The following is a 15,609-nucleotide window of genomic DNA, read 5'->3' on the forward strand; positions in this document are numbered from 1 at the left end:
TTGATCCTCAGCTCTCTGCCTCCAAAGTAGGCAGGAATATAAGCAAATAAATTTCTAAATTCATCACATTTTACAATTTTACACATTTTATACACCAATCATATTTTATACAGTTCTCTACTATGTAATTAGAAATAGTCTACTAGCATTAAAAAGAAATCCTTTCAAAGTTTAACAAATCTCATAAACTCATCTTTCAATATGATGAGGGACAAAGCTTTGGGGAAAAAATCAATTTTCCCATAAATAAAATTTAACAGCAATATATCATAGAAATTTTACCATATAATATTTGCCTTTTGTGGCTCATTTGTAGAACTATGTCCAACTTCAATATTTGCCCCATAATATCAACACTAGCTGAACAGCTAATGCTAAGTCCAGCCAGAAACAAAATATTTGTTCATTTAGTTGGACTTGGTAACATGTTACCACATACTTGGCACTTTCATAATGGAGCTGGTGGTGACCAAAATATAAATTTCTTTATTTAAAAAAAAACTAGTAGAAGCTAATTTTGTGAAGTTTTTATGCTAGTACTGAGCCTTGAACTCAGGGCCTGAGTGCTGTCCCTTGGCTTTTCTTCTCAAGGCAGGAACTCTCACTCGAGCCACTTCCTGCTCTTTGACCATTAGTTAATTGGAGAGTTTCACCGGCTTTCCTGCTCAGGCTTACATTGAATTGTGATTGTCCAATCTCAGCCTGCTGAGTAGCTAGGATTATAGGCATGAGCCTCCGGTGCTGAATTTCTGAATCACTATAGAGCTCATTTGGTTAGTGTGGATGTTAATGTTGGATATATGTTTACATGTGACAAGGATGTATATATTATATACATATTGCAAATATCTGTATATAGTTATAGATTGGGGCTATCATGAATCATAGAGTTTGTAGCAGCTTTCAGGCCTTCTCTTTATTTGCTCACAGGTTGTTTGGTATCAAGTCAGTGATCCAAACAGACTGCTCCAGCACGTGGAAGATCATAGTGAACCCTGACCTGTCCTGGTATCACCATGCCAACCCCATCCTGCTGCTGGTGATGTACTACTCGCTGGCCACGCTGATCCGCATCTGGCTACAGGAACCCCTTGTAAGGCCCAAACACTCTCTGTGATCTTTCTGCAAAGTAACCTTAAATCTCTGGGTAAAGAGTTGCATCCCTCTACCCAATGACTAGTCAATACTCTAGTCCCTCCTGATGCTCACGTTCTGGTGGTGGTATCATAATTCTGCCAAGGAAAGCTACACTCTGGTAGCTCATGCTTCTAATTCTTTTTTGTTTTGCCAATCCTGGGCCTTGAACTCAGGGCCTGAGCACTGTCCTTGGGTTTTCTCAAGGCTAGGGCTCTACCACTTGAGCCACAGCACCACTTCTGGCTTTTTTCTATGTATGTGGCACCGAGGAATCGAACCCGGGTCTTCGTGCATGCTAGGCAAGCACTCTACCACTAGGCCAAACTCCTGGCCCTCATGCTTCTAATTCTAATCCTAGCAACTCAGGAGACTGAGATATGAGGATCATGGTTCGAATCCACCCTGGGCAGAAAGAACATGTGAGATTCTTGTCTCCCATTAAGCTACAAAAAGCCAGAAGTCAAACTGTGGCTCAAGTGGCAGAGTGCCAGCCTTGAACTAAAAAGAAAAAAAAAAACTAAAGGACGGAGCCCAGGCCCTGAGTTCACACACACACACACACACACACACACACACACACACACACACAGCAATCAATACACAAAGTTGCAAAGCGGACTGAGTGTGAAAGAGCAGATTTCTTTCACCCCTGTGTCCAGTATGAGTGGTGGATGGTGAGCAGGAGAGTAGGTTCATTTGGACTGAGCCCTTGGTACGCTCCAAGTGTCGTGTTGTTTATATACATTATCTCAGTATGCTAAATTCCTCTGAAATGTATTAGGTTTGTTTTACAAACAAGGAAAGAAAGGTGTGACAGGTATTTTCTAAAATCTCACACTAAATGATACAAACCAGCTTATAGCCTAATTTGACAGCAAAACTTAGACTTGAGAGACCGTGCAACCTCTATTACTACAATGATTGGAGTTTCCAAATCTTGTCCAGAGCTCTCATCCCCTGAGGACCCTGTAGTGCAAGGCCATGGGGGTGCCTTGCCTAGCTGTGAGGCAGAGGGGTAAGGAAGCTCCCTGCCTACAGTATTGGCAACAAGGACTTGGGGTTTTTGAGGGGAAACTTCTCCTCTTTTGGTAGTAAACAGCTCAGTCTTCTATTCCTTCTCCTAAATGACTGTGAGGAGCTCAGAGGTGCATCAATGGCATGTAAAGGGAGAAAGTTGATACTACAGAGAGGACTGTGCTTTTCCCCCATCAACTGCCAGGGTGCTACTCACATCAGTACTTGGCTGAATCCAATCTCTCCTTAGGTATCATTTCCAGCCTGGATTCATTTCCTACTTTTACTTGGCTTCACACCGTATGCTGTACCAGATCCACAAATCCAGTCTTCAGTCAGGGGCCTTGCTGTGTCTCATGATAATATAGGTGTTAAAATAGCATGACCTCAACAGACAAGGCCTGCAGTTGTTAAATTGGCACATCCTACAAGAGAAAAGCATGTCCCAACCCAGGCTTGGCAGTGTGCCACTAGAAACAGGGATGTGCTTTCCCTCTCCGTGTTATTTCTCCTAGTGCATGAACAGGCATGCAGGGCAAAGGCGACTAGCAAGGATAGATTACATCCTTGATGATGGGTCATCTCCCTTGAGGCCACCATAGAGAGCATTTAATAGCAGCAAGGTCACCTTGCATTGCCATGTGCTCGAATTCTCATAAAATATCCTATTCTTGGTAAAAAAAATGTTTTTAACATTTTCATTATGTTTGCTTCCTCCACAAACATACCAACGAGCGTAGATACTGATGTGTATCTATAGACTAATATGTACACAGAATTGACACACACGATTGAATTACTTCTAAATAATGTTTTATACATGGCAGAAACCAAGGAAGTAAGGAATAGTTCTCGGAGTCTTTGGCTCTCTCTGGGCATCAGATAAAGCAGTAGTTTGGTGAGATCCTTTTGCTCCCTCCAGGTCTGTGTGATAGCCTGGTATCCCAGACCTGGGGTTTCCAGGAAACAAGGGCAAGCAGAGAGAACCAGGAAAGCAATCTGGGCTGCAGTCACACTGGCCACAGCTTTGTTACAAGCAGAGACCTCTAGCTGTCCATGAAACACAGACATCACATCAGCATCAGTATTTCAGTTCATCTGTATTCTAAGTAGACTGGAAGTAGGACTTTTTTGCTGAGGTAATGTGAAAATAGAAGAGGCTGATTACATCCTGATCCCAGATACCTTAGAACATTCAATGAAAAAAATACAGGCCACTGAATGTGAGTGGTTCAGGCGAAAGTCTAGGGAACACTGCTAGGCACTGATGTCTCACTCCTGTGTCCTAGCTACTTAGGAGGTTCTGGTCAAAAGATCTGATTTTTCTGCCAATCCAAGAAGAAAGATTAGAGCGACTCTTATTTCCAGTTAACTGGCAAAAAGCTGGAAGTGGAAGTAGTACTCACGCACTAGTGCTCAACCGGCCAAGGACTTGAGGTCAAGCCTCAGTAGCAAGACAGACAGACAGACAGACAGACAGACACACACACACACACACACACACACACACACCCCACATAAAATGTTTTTAAACTAAATGATTTGTGTAATTATTTTCTAGTTCTGTTTAGAATGTACTGAGAGACACTACAAATATTTAACATAAGTCATATGCTATCATATATGGGTCTATCTCAAGTACTGGACAATATGTAATAAAAAAAAAACCCCACACTCGTGGTATCCCCTGCTGCCTGCTCACAGATGAGCTTTGGGAGGCAGAGCTGTTCTTGTGGTTCTGTGTTTCAGGTACAGGTTGACAAGACAAAGGAAGAGGACCAAGCCCTGGCTTGCAGCTCTAATCAGAATACAGCAGAAAGGAGGCGGAGCCTGTGGTATGCAGCCCATTATCCAACTGATGAGAGAAAAGTAAGCCCAGGAGCCACGTACTCCATCAATAGTTTCTGCTGCTATGTTGGTATTTTACTGTTGAGTATGCGCTTTGTCAAGCTGCTGACGTGTCCCTGCTGTTAACATGAGGGCGCAGTTTGATTTACACAGCTAGGTGTCACAATATAGGAATGACTTGTCCAATGAAATCCTGAACAAATGTGATTCTGTATGGTCTTGCTTCAACTGAAGCCTCTTAGTCCTTAAATGAATCTTCTTAATATATCTACATCTCATATTTGAAGTAAACCATACTTAAACAAGCAAAACAAGAGTGGATGAGTCACACTTCTAATCCTAGTTACTTAGCAGGCCGAGATCCAGAGGATTTCTTCTTGAAGGCATCTCAAGCAGAAAAGTCTGTGAGTCCCTTATGTCCAATTAAGCAGCAAAAAGCCAAGTTGGAGGCATTGCTAAAATGATAGAGCACCAGCCTGAGGAAGCAAGCCAAGTAAGCTCAAATCTCAGCACCAACATAAATTAACAAATAAGCAAGGAATCTGTGGACACCAGAAGAAAATCAGAGTTGAAATACATTCGGCAAGTGAGTTTGCTCTTTTGAGCCCCTTCCATAGTAATCAACAACCACTTAGGGGAGAACCAAGGTCTTGCTGAACAGAACCTGGACCCATCACTGCGTGAAGGCCTCACACTGGGATTGTCCTGAAGGCCTGCAAGGTCTGCACCATCTGTAACAACAGTGTTTTCTACCTTCTTGATCATTCACTGGCCAGCCTGTGTGTTCACATGGCCTCGTGCAGTGCTGTGAGGACAAGTCCTCTTAGCATTCTTACTGGTATCAGCAAGGGGCTCCCGGCATAGAGAACACAGGAGTCCATTCAAAGATTCACATGGTAATTGGTGAGTTTATCTAAGATACTCAGCCCTGGCACCAGCATGGCTGTCCTACATTGAGAGGGATGTGACACTTGACAGTTTATGGAATCCCTTTGATTACATCACCCCACGTTTCAGGCTGTCACATTTAGTCCATTAAATAATAGATAGAACCAAGGGTAGCCCAACCTGTCCAGTGAGGCCTATAGAGCTCTGAGGTGAATAATGTTCTCGAGACTACAACTATACTTAAAATCTAGCTGGGTCTGGTATGTACGCCTGTAATCCTACTGAATGCATAGGTAGGAAGACTGGGGTAGGAAAATGCCTGCCCTGGGTGAAAAATCGGAAAATAAAACCATATACTTATAGTTATCTGATATTTGATAAGGGAGCCAAAGACATACAGTAGAAAAATAATAGCCTCCTCAACAATTAGTGTGGGGAAAAGTAGGCATCTGTATGCAGAAAACAAAAATGGATCCTTGCTTGTCACCATGCACCAATATCAATTTAAAGTGGAGCAAAGACTCCACATCGGGACGGGCACTGGTGGTTCATGCCTGTAATCCTAGCTGCTCAGGAGGCTGAGATCGCTGAATCACACTTCAAAGCCAACCCAGGCATGAAAGTCCAGGAGACTCTTATCTCCATTTTCCCATCAGAAAACAAGAGGCAGCACTGTGCCTCAAGGGGTAGGGCAGTAACCTTGAACTGAAGAGCTCAGGGGCAATGCCCAGGCCCAGAGTTCAAGCCCCATGACCAACCCCCCCCCAAAAAAAACACTCGATGTCAGACCCAAAACTTCAAAATCACTAACAAGAGAGAAAAAGAGAAACATTAGAACTTCTTGAAAAGAGTCCCAGGGCACAACAGATAGAGGATAGAGTTGCCAATATAAATATTTTCTGCATGGTTAAAGACTAGTTATTAAACTAGAAAGACAGTCAACAGAGTGAGAGAAGATCTTCACCAATAATATGTCAGTCTAATATCCAATACATGCCAGAAGCTCAAGAAAATAACTCCTCCCAGACCTAATAAACCAATCAGTAAATGGGCAAGGGAACTAAGGAGAGACTTTTCAGAAGAGGTAAGAATGGCAAAGAAACACATGAAGAAATGCTAATCATCCCTGACTGTATAGGAATTACAAATAAAAACAACTCTGAGGCTCCATCTCACCTCAGTTAGATTGGCCAATGTGAATTCAAACAACAAATGTTGGCAAGGATATGGGTGTGGAAAAGGGAACCTATTGCACTGTTGGTGAGAATGTAAACTAGTACAACCACTCTGGAAAGCTTTCTGGAGGTTCCTCCAAAAAACTAGACATAGACATAGAATCATGTTGAATAAGATAAGTCAAGACCTAAGGAACAAAAGGTGCATGGTATCCTTAATATGTGTCTATTAGATCCAAACAGTACAAGAATGATGACTCAATATTTGCATACCCAATGTTATAGACATGGTACTGGAAATATAAACACAACTACATAGATATAAAAACTTATGACTCTATAGACATAATGGGGTTTTTTGTCAGTCCTGGGCCATGAACTCAGGGCCTGAGCACTGTCCTTGGACTTTCTCAAGGCTAGAGCTCTACCACTTGAGCCGCAGCACCACTTCTGGCTTTTTTCTATATATGTGGTAACAAGGAATTGAACCGGGTCCTCGTGCATGCTAGGCAAGCACTCTACCACTAGGCTAAACTCCAGGCCAGATGTAATGTTTTATTACATAGGTTAATATGTATCTATGACATACAAACCCTCAGCTTAATTTTAACTATGTTCTAAAATCTACGTGCCAGTGATTGTATATAGAGATTCCCTTCTTGAATACTTGTTTGTTAAACACATCGTTTGAAATATGATGTAAAAATAAATGTTAATAAATTCTTTAATTAAAAAACTAGACATAAATCTTCCCTATGACCCAGCCAAATCACCTCTGGACATCTAAGCCGAACAGCATGAGTCAGGATCTGAAAAGGAGACTGCACAGCCATGTTCCTTACCACACTATTCACAATAGCCAAGATATGGAAAGGGACCTGATGCCCTAGAATAGATGAGTTGATGCCCCCCAAAATGCAAAAACAATAAAAGAAGAAGAAACCACAGCCGCACATGTTCTCTCTGATAAGTTCAAGTTATGTCTAAAATACACTGGGATATGACAAATTATACAGGGTTCTAGATACACATAGTGAGACCAGAAGAGGAGACAAATGTAAAGGAGTAATGGCGCTCCCTCCCTCCCTCCCTCCATCTCTCTCTCTCTCTCTCTCTCTCTCTCTCTCTCTCTCTCTCTCTCTCTCTCTCAATTTCTATTTTTGATAGGTTTGTCTTCTTTTCTTTATGGAAGGTATATTCATGTGTATATCATCAGGTGGGTAGGAAGAGGGTAGAGAACTCAAGGGGACAAAGGGGTGAAAAATGCAGCAGTGGTGCTCACTAGACACTGATATAAGTGAACTAGACAGTTCATGAGTGGAGGTGGGAAGGAGGGACGAGGGGAGACTGAGGGAACCGAAGATGCTGTATGAAAGGAAATGTACTCATTACCTGACTCTTGTCATTGTAATCCCTCTGTGTATTAATTTTTTAAATTAAGATCTTCTCAAAAATTAACTAAAGCCAAAGGGCTTTAAGCATGGCTCAGGTGATCAAGCATCAAGCTAACAAGTGCAAGGCTTTGAGTGCAAAACCCACTACAGAGGAGAGGGGAGGGGAAAGGAGGGGAGGGGAGGAGAGGGGAGGGGAAATGAGGGGAGGGGAAGGGAAGGGAAGGGGAAGGGGAAGGGGAAGGGGAAGGGGAAGGGGAAGGGGAAAAAGAAGGGATGAAATCTTTGCCTGAGGATTCAAAGACCATAGTGAGTAAAACTGGGATGCCTGAGCATCATAAATCACAGTTGGGCTAACCAACTCTAACCACAAAGTAGTGGTCATAAGTGGAACCCTTCACTGCCAAGAATGCACAGAAAGCAAGAGAAAACTTGCTTCCTCATAAGAACAATCTTGCTGAACCGCTCAGGCCCACATAACTGTTTCTGTCCTGTCCATGCAGTTAGTGATTCCATACATCATAAAGACCTGAAAAACCCCCTGCCCCAGAAAATCCACAATGGCATCAGAGCATGTGACTCACATGGCTGTGGCAATACTCAGGTCCATACGTGTACTTTTAAAATAGAGGAACCTGGTGGCTTATGCCTGTAATTCTAGCTACTGCAGAGATCTGAGAATTGTGAGTCAAAGCTAGCCCAGGCAGGAAACTTTTGAAACTTATCTCTAACCATCAAAAATCCAGAAGTAGAGTACTAGCCTGAGTGAAAAAGCCGATTGAGAGTGCAAGGCCCCAGAGTTCAAGCCCTTGTTATCAGTACAATAGATAGATGACATATAGACAGACAGACAAACAGACAAATCTAAGGTGGGTCAGTCATGTCCTCCTCTACCATTACAGACACATAACTCACTCCCTGCCTCAGCCATGGTACCATGGTACCTGTGTAATGTGTCCTTTAGAAGTGGACCCCATTCTTTCTAGCACATTGTTATTGTATGTTTTCTGTGGCTGATACACAGACACATTGTGTAACCTCTGCTAGCTCCTTCAGGACAGCAGGTACAGTGCAAGCTTGTAACCCCAGAGAATCATGCATGCCATGGAACTTAGCAGTGTAGCAGGTCTTGCCACAAAATGAAAATTGTCAAGCAATGAACTTCTCACAATCCGTGTAGTGGCTAATGACTGTCAGCTTTTCTTCCACGTCAGGTTGGAAGGACAGGATATGCCTTGAATATTCGATGTGACCAAAAGATATCCACACAGCATACTGGTGTCAGCTGTCTACAGAAGAGGCCAGGCAGACTGAGGCCTAGAGCTACTTTTCTTATAGGATCAGTTGATAGAAATGTAGTTCTTCCAGTCTGGTTATTTAGCAATCATTATTTGAAAATAAAAGAAACAAGTCCATTAATTTAAGGAAAGTGATGATTAGTACTTAATGAAATTATAAAGTTTAAACATTTGAGTCTACTCAGAATTTTAGAAATCATTGAGACTCTGGAAACTTCCTAACATTTAAAAACTTCTGATGAACTCTTTTTATGATGGTTTGGTAAACAAATGTACATGTTTAATGTTGTATGATATCTAAATATTAATGTGTCATTAGAGTATTACATAATAGGGTTATTAGGCAAGGTGGCTTATGCCTGCAATCCTAACCACCCGAGAGCCTGAGATCAGGATTATGATTTAAGACTAGGTTAGGCAGAACTTTAAGAGACTCTCTCTTAAACGATAAAAGCTGGGCATGGGCCAGGAGTTTGGCTACTGATAGAGTGCTTTCCTAGCATGCACAAAGACTCAGATTCAATTGCTCAGTAGCACATACGTAGAAAAAGCCAGAAATAGTGCTATGGCTCAAGTGGTAGAGCACTAGTCTTGAGAAAACACAAGGGCAGTGCTCAGGCCCTGAGTTCAAGCCCCAGGACTGACAAAAAATATTGTTAAAGCTGGGCAAGGTAACCTGCCCCTCTTGCCACAGTTATATGGGAAATGGGAAACAAGTGATCATCATGCAGGTCAGCCTGGAATAAATGTGAAACTGCTCAGAAACAGTAGCAAAAAAGGGCTAGAAGCATGGCTTAGAGGGTAGAGCACCTGCCTCGCAAGTCCAAGGCCCTAAGTTCAAACCCCAATGCTCTCAAACTAAATGAATGAAGAAATGAAAATAAATATTATGTAATGAAAAGTGTCAGTCAACACTGGTGTCTGTGTAGCTCAGCCAACCAACAACCTGGAAACCGGAGAGCACAAGGTACAGGTAAAAGATTCATTCAAGGTACAAAAGAGATCAGGAGATTTTACTCTAACGGATCATGGGAACTGCTCCAGTAGAATCTCCAATTCTACCTGCATCTCCCCTTCACAACGCTACCATTAGTAGAGTTTCTTGATGTAGCAAAATGGTCTGGATAGAAGATTAACATATCCTCCCATCTCTAACAGCATTCTCTTTGAAACCACTCATGCTTCACATTTATTATCAAAATGGTGTGTTGTAGCAGACCATAGCACAGATTGTTTGCCTTGTGTAAGCCTAAGAAAATATGTAAAAGCATAAAGCAATGCCAGTAGTTGGGTTTTTTAAGAATATACGTGGGATTAATTTTTTATAACATATAATAGGATTTTGTGTGTGTGTGTGTGTGTGTGTGTGTGTGTGTGTGTGTGTACGTGCGCGTATGCGAGCATACGTGTCTGCATGTGGATGTGCACCGACACTGAGGCTTGAACTTAGGGTCTGGATTCTGTCTTTTAGTGTTTGCACTCAAAGCTGTTGCTCTACCACTTGGCCACAGCATCATTTGCAGCTTTTCAGCGATTAATTGCAGATGAGAGTCTCATAAACTCTTCTGCTCCAACTGACTTCCAACCATATTCTTCATATCTTAGCCTTCCTGAGTAGCTAGGATTATAGGCATAAATCATCAATACATGACAATAGGATTATTTTTAATGAATTACTAACTTATTTTTAAATGCCTCTCTTTTAGTTTTCTGGTGTGGTAGGTCATCTCCTAACAAAAGACTCTTTAGGACCCTGAATGATTTTTAAGAATGCAAATGAGTCTTGTCTGCAAAATGTTGCAGAAATACCTTCTGTGTTGATTATGACTTTAGGGAATCCCAAACCACCTGTTATTAAAAGAGTTTAAAAGAAGCACAGTCATATAAGAATTTTTTGTGGTGAACAATATGTAAATTATAAAACAATCTCAAGTCAAGTGATGCTGGTTCATTTCTATATTGTTAGCTACTCAGGAGGTTGAGATCTGAGGATTGTAGTTTGAAGCTAGCCCAGGCAGACAATTCCAAGAGACTCTTATCTCCAATTAACTGGCAAGAAAGCTAAGAATAGAAGAGTTGCACAAATGGTAGAGTGCCAGCTCTGAGTGAAAAGGCCAACTGCAAGCATGAGACCTTGAGGTCAAGCCCTAGGACTGACACACACACACACACACACACACACACACACACACACACACACCAATATATCCCAGACTTCAGTATAAATCATTCATCCTAGTAAGAAACCTTTATACCTTGAAAAGTGAGTGCCTTAGGAATCTTTCTCCTATCTGATAGATATCTGGGAACATAAAAGCAAAATGCTTATCCTATAGAATTAAATTCTTGGACAGTGCAGCAGCATGATAACTATGTGGCTTATGGTGCTTATTTGCTGTGATAACTGAAGGTAACTTCAGATGCTGGGAAGTGATTTCAGTGAAATGTAACTGGTGTTATTGAACCCTTTGCATTTGCATGGCAGAATGAACCGTACCATGGAGTCAGCTGGCGTGGGTGCATGGATAGTAGTTTATAGATGTATAGAAACCTTCAAAATGCTCTTTGCTTACCTAATAACATACTGTTTTGCATTGCTTTTTGCAGCTTTTATCCATGACTCAAGATGACTACAAACCATCTGATGTTAGTATATTCTTAGACTTAACATTTATGCTTATGTAAGTGACAAACAAAAGGAACACCTATGAGTCTGATTTAACAATCTAGATTTCCAAAGCTTTTCCATTACTTTATTTGCAGAAGTGATACCTCATTTATCACTGAGTATAACATACAGAATACATATGGCTGTTTTATGTATTTTGTACTGACTCTACTAATAAGTACAAAATTTAAAAAGAAAGTCTTGCATGCGCATTTACTTATGTATATGTTAAAATCAAAATACATAATGCCAGAGAAACTAGGGAAAATCCCAAGTATCTGCAGTCAGTAGACCAGACCTTGCAGTTAGGCAGAAATCCCAGACAGAGTCTAGCCTGAGACCTAAGGAATATTTGCATGTCTATAATCCTGGCTATTTAGGAGGCTGAGATCTAGGGATCCAAGGTCAAACCCAAACAGAACAGGAACATCCATGAGACTTCTGTCTCCAAGTAACCATCAGAAAGCCACAAGTGGAGCTATAGCTCAAGTGGTAGAGTACTAGCCTTGAACGAAAGAGGAACAGTGTCCAAGCCCTGAGTTCAAGCCCCAGTATTGGGGATGGGAGTTGGGATGGAGGGCCAGGATGGTCTGGTGGACCTCAAGGGCACAGAGATAAGTAGGAGTGCAGAAAGCTAAGGCTAAAGAAAGTATAAACATCACTATGGTCCTTTCCCCCAAGATCACACCACAGTGAGGCAGAGTGTGCAATGCATAATAGAGGTGCTGCAAGGCCAGGCCTGCATCTTATTACTGTCATTCAGGAGAGATCAGAATTAAAGGGACAGGCCTGGTGCACATACCTTTTCTTCTGGTTACTTGGGAGGCTGAGATCTAGAAGACCAAAGTTTGAAGCCAGCCTGTGCAGAAAAATTCATGAGACTCCATTTCCAAAACATCCAGCACAAAAATCTAGGCTTGAGGCATGGCTCAAGTGGTAGAGCACCAGAAATGCAAGCTCTATGTCCTTAGTTCAAACCTGGTATTGGTAAATAATAATAATAATAATAATAATAATAATAATAATAATAATAACCCTCATAATTTTAGGGAGAATTATCAGAGTCACTATTAGAATATTTGGATAATTGCCTAAATTGTTCAGCTTCTATTTACTTCTTCATCACTGGAATATTTGTGAGCATGGGGCGGGGTTTATGACATGCAGGCAGCCCACAGCTCTTGGCTCAGGTGTCCTGTTTGCTGGCTTCCTTTCTAGGGCCTACTGGTGACAGTGAATGGCAATCCTGTGGACTATCATACCATCCATCCCAGTCTACCCATAGAGAATGGCCCTGCCAAGACCGATCTATACTCCACCCCCCAGTACCAGTGGGAGACATCAGAGTCCTCAGGTAAAGTACCTGCGGAGGAGGAGAACTTACCCAGGGCTCCATTTCCCTCTCATTCAAGACACACTGCATCTTTCCTGTTTGTTGCTTATGTGATTCTTTAGGAGTACAGGTATGCAAATGTTCTTTAGGTCTCAGGCCAGTAAAGCTAAGCTCATTTCCTTAATTTGTGCCTATATTTAATACCTACACTGCTTTTATTTATTCATTTATTTATATTTGTTTGTTTGGTGTTGGTACTGGGACTTGAACTCAAGACCTGTGTGCTGTCCTTTTTCTTTTCTACTCAAAGCCAATTCTCTATCAGAGCTACATATACCTCCACATCTAGCTTCTGTGATGGTTAATTTGAAATAAGAGTCTCTTGAATTTATCTGCCTGATCTGGCTTCAACCCTTTGTCCTCAAATCTTACCCTCCTGAGTAGCTAGGATTACAGGTGACATGTTAACATTTTTTGCCAATCCTGGGCCTGAGCTCAGAGCCTGAGCATTGACCCTGGACTTCCTCAAGGCTAGAGCTCTATCACTTGAGCCACAGCACCACTTCCGGCTTTTTTCTGTGTATGTGGCAGCAAGGAATCAAACCTGGCTCTTTGTACATGCTAGGCAAGCACTCTACCATTAGGCCAAACTCCTGGCCCCAACAAGTTAAATTTTTAACAACATGAAACCTACATGAATGTATGCAGATTCACCTAGTTAGCTAGTTGTATACTAATATTTCTATTTGTTGCTGTTTCAATGATATCAGTAATTTCTTTTTTTTTTGCCAGTCCTGGGCTTGAGCTCAGGGCCTGAGCACTGTCCTTGGACTTTCTCAAGGCTAGAGCTCTACCACTTGAGCCTCAGCACCACTTCTGGCTTTTTTTCTATATATGTGGTACAGAGGAATCAAACCCAGGTCTTCGTGCATGCTAGGCAAGCACTTTAACCACTAGGCCAAACTCCCGGCCCTATATCAGTAATTTCTTGACAATGTATAAAAACATTTTAAGACAGTCATTTTTGACCATAAAAAACAACAAAAAAAGGAGGGGGAGGGATTTCTGGTAGCTCATGCCTATAATTCTAGCTAGACTGAGATCTGAGTGTTGGAAGCCAGCCTGGGCAGAAATCTCCAGGAGACTTTTCTTTCTATTTAACCAGCAAAACCAGAAATTTGGGCATGGCTCCGATGGTAAAAAAAAAAAAAAGGCCCTCAGTTCTACTCAGCTCTAGCTTCAGTACTAGCACGCACACAGAGAGAGAGAGAGAGAGAGAGAGAGAGAGAGAGAGAGAGAGAGAGAGTGAGAGAGAGAGAGAGAGAGAGAGAGAGAGAGAGAGAGAGAGAGAGAGGGAGAGAGAGGGAGAAAGAGAGAACGAACTTGCACTTTTCCCTCAATAGGTAGCATTCTAGGTAGGAGACATCAAAGATCCAGAAGGGATGTCTCTCACACACCCTCTCCTTTCCTTTGGCACAGCAAAGCAAATAGCAAATAGCTTACCACTGGACTATTTTTGTAGTTTGGGGAAGAGTGGTGAGTCCACTTGTTATTGTCATTTGTTTTTTTTTAAGTCCAAATAGGAGAAAACTTGTCATGTGATATAGAAATTGGAATTCTGGAACCCTTGAAGAATATACTATGGTCAACACTCATCCCTTTTCTCTGTCAAGGCTAACTGGCTTTCTCTTGTCCTCCTACATATTGGGTTTTACTTTAGAAGCTCCATCACACTCATAGAAGGCTGCTCTGAAAATATGAATCCCAGCAGGTGGAGCTTTGAAGATCATGTTAGAGGATGCCGTCACACTCTCTCAAATGGAAATTTCAGGGTGCTGTATACTGTGACCCTCATCAAGCAGAAGTGGGTGCTTCTATTTGACTTCTGGGGCCATGATTCATTGCCACTTCCTCCTAAAATCTGTATTTTCAGGCTGTGCCCCAACCAGACCATTCTATATTGCCTGGGCCATTTGTACAGATATCACACATTTGCATGAATAGTTATATAAGGTATTTGTCTGTCTAGAAAAGAAAGAAGAAGAAGAAGAAGACAAAGAAGAATTTGAAGAAGAAAGGAGCCAGGAGGAAAAAAGAAGTGTCAAAGTTCATGCCATGGTCTCTGTGTTCCAATTTATCATGAAACAAAGTTATATTTGTGCCCTCATCGCTATGATGGTAGGTATATCTGCCCCCATTACCCGGTAGATATGAGCATCACCCAACACAGCACGGAAAAATGGTGCACAGGCCCCCGTGGCTGCAGAACCTACTGGCATCTAACAACCAGCATAAGGAACTCACTCTTGTCCATGGCTTGGCAGACAATGGTGGGCTATTTTTATTTTTCGTGGGATTTTTGTGCTACGGACTACAAAGTAATGTGCTCTTCAACTCATTTTCTTTTTAAATATTAATATATTTTTTCTCCAATTAGCTTATCAAGTCACATTGTCTTCTAGTTTGCCAACTTAAGGCCAAGAGCACATATTGGGGTATAGAAGGTATGAATGATGTTCACATTTGACATAAGCTTCTTGTATTACTTCCAAAGATACCAAGACAAGCGTCAAACTATCATGGATCCAACTGTGAGCTCTCTATTTCTACTGTTTCTGCTTACTTCTGTTTCCAAATTACAGCTCTGATGATAGTTCTTTGACTCTTAGAAGATAAAGAAAGTTCTAATGTTTCCCTTTCCTAAATACAAATTCTTGGGAGATCTGATTTATTTTTGAAAAACATAATACTTTTATTTATAGCATAGCTCTTCTAAATTCTGTTGCCAATGATGAGATTCCAGGGACAGCTTGGTGATACAAAATGAAAATACTTTAACTCAGGGGAAAAAATGTAG

General features: G+C 41.6%; 1 pseudogene; it reads left to right on the plus strand.

Moving 5' to 3' along the window:
• Window positions 1–15,609, plus strand: part of LOC150039295 (piezo-type mechanosensitive ion channel component 2-like) — a 171,653-nt pseudogene that overhangs the window by 54,962 nt on the left and 101,082 nt on the right.

This window comes from Megascapheus bottae, unplaced genomic scaffold, assembly GCF_031878675.1.
Source record: "Megascapheus bottae isolate mThoBot1 unplaced genomic scaffold, mThoBot2.hap1 HAP1_SCAFFOLD_40, whole genome shotgun sequence".
In the NCBI taxonomy this organism is placed as follows: domain Eukaryota; kingdom Metazoa; phylum Chordata; class Mammalia; order Rodentia; family Geomyidae; genus Megascapheus; species Megascapheus bottae.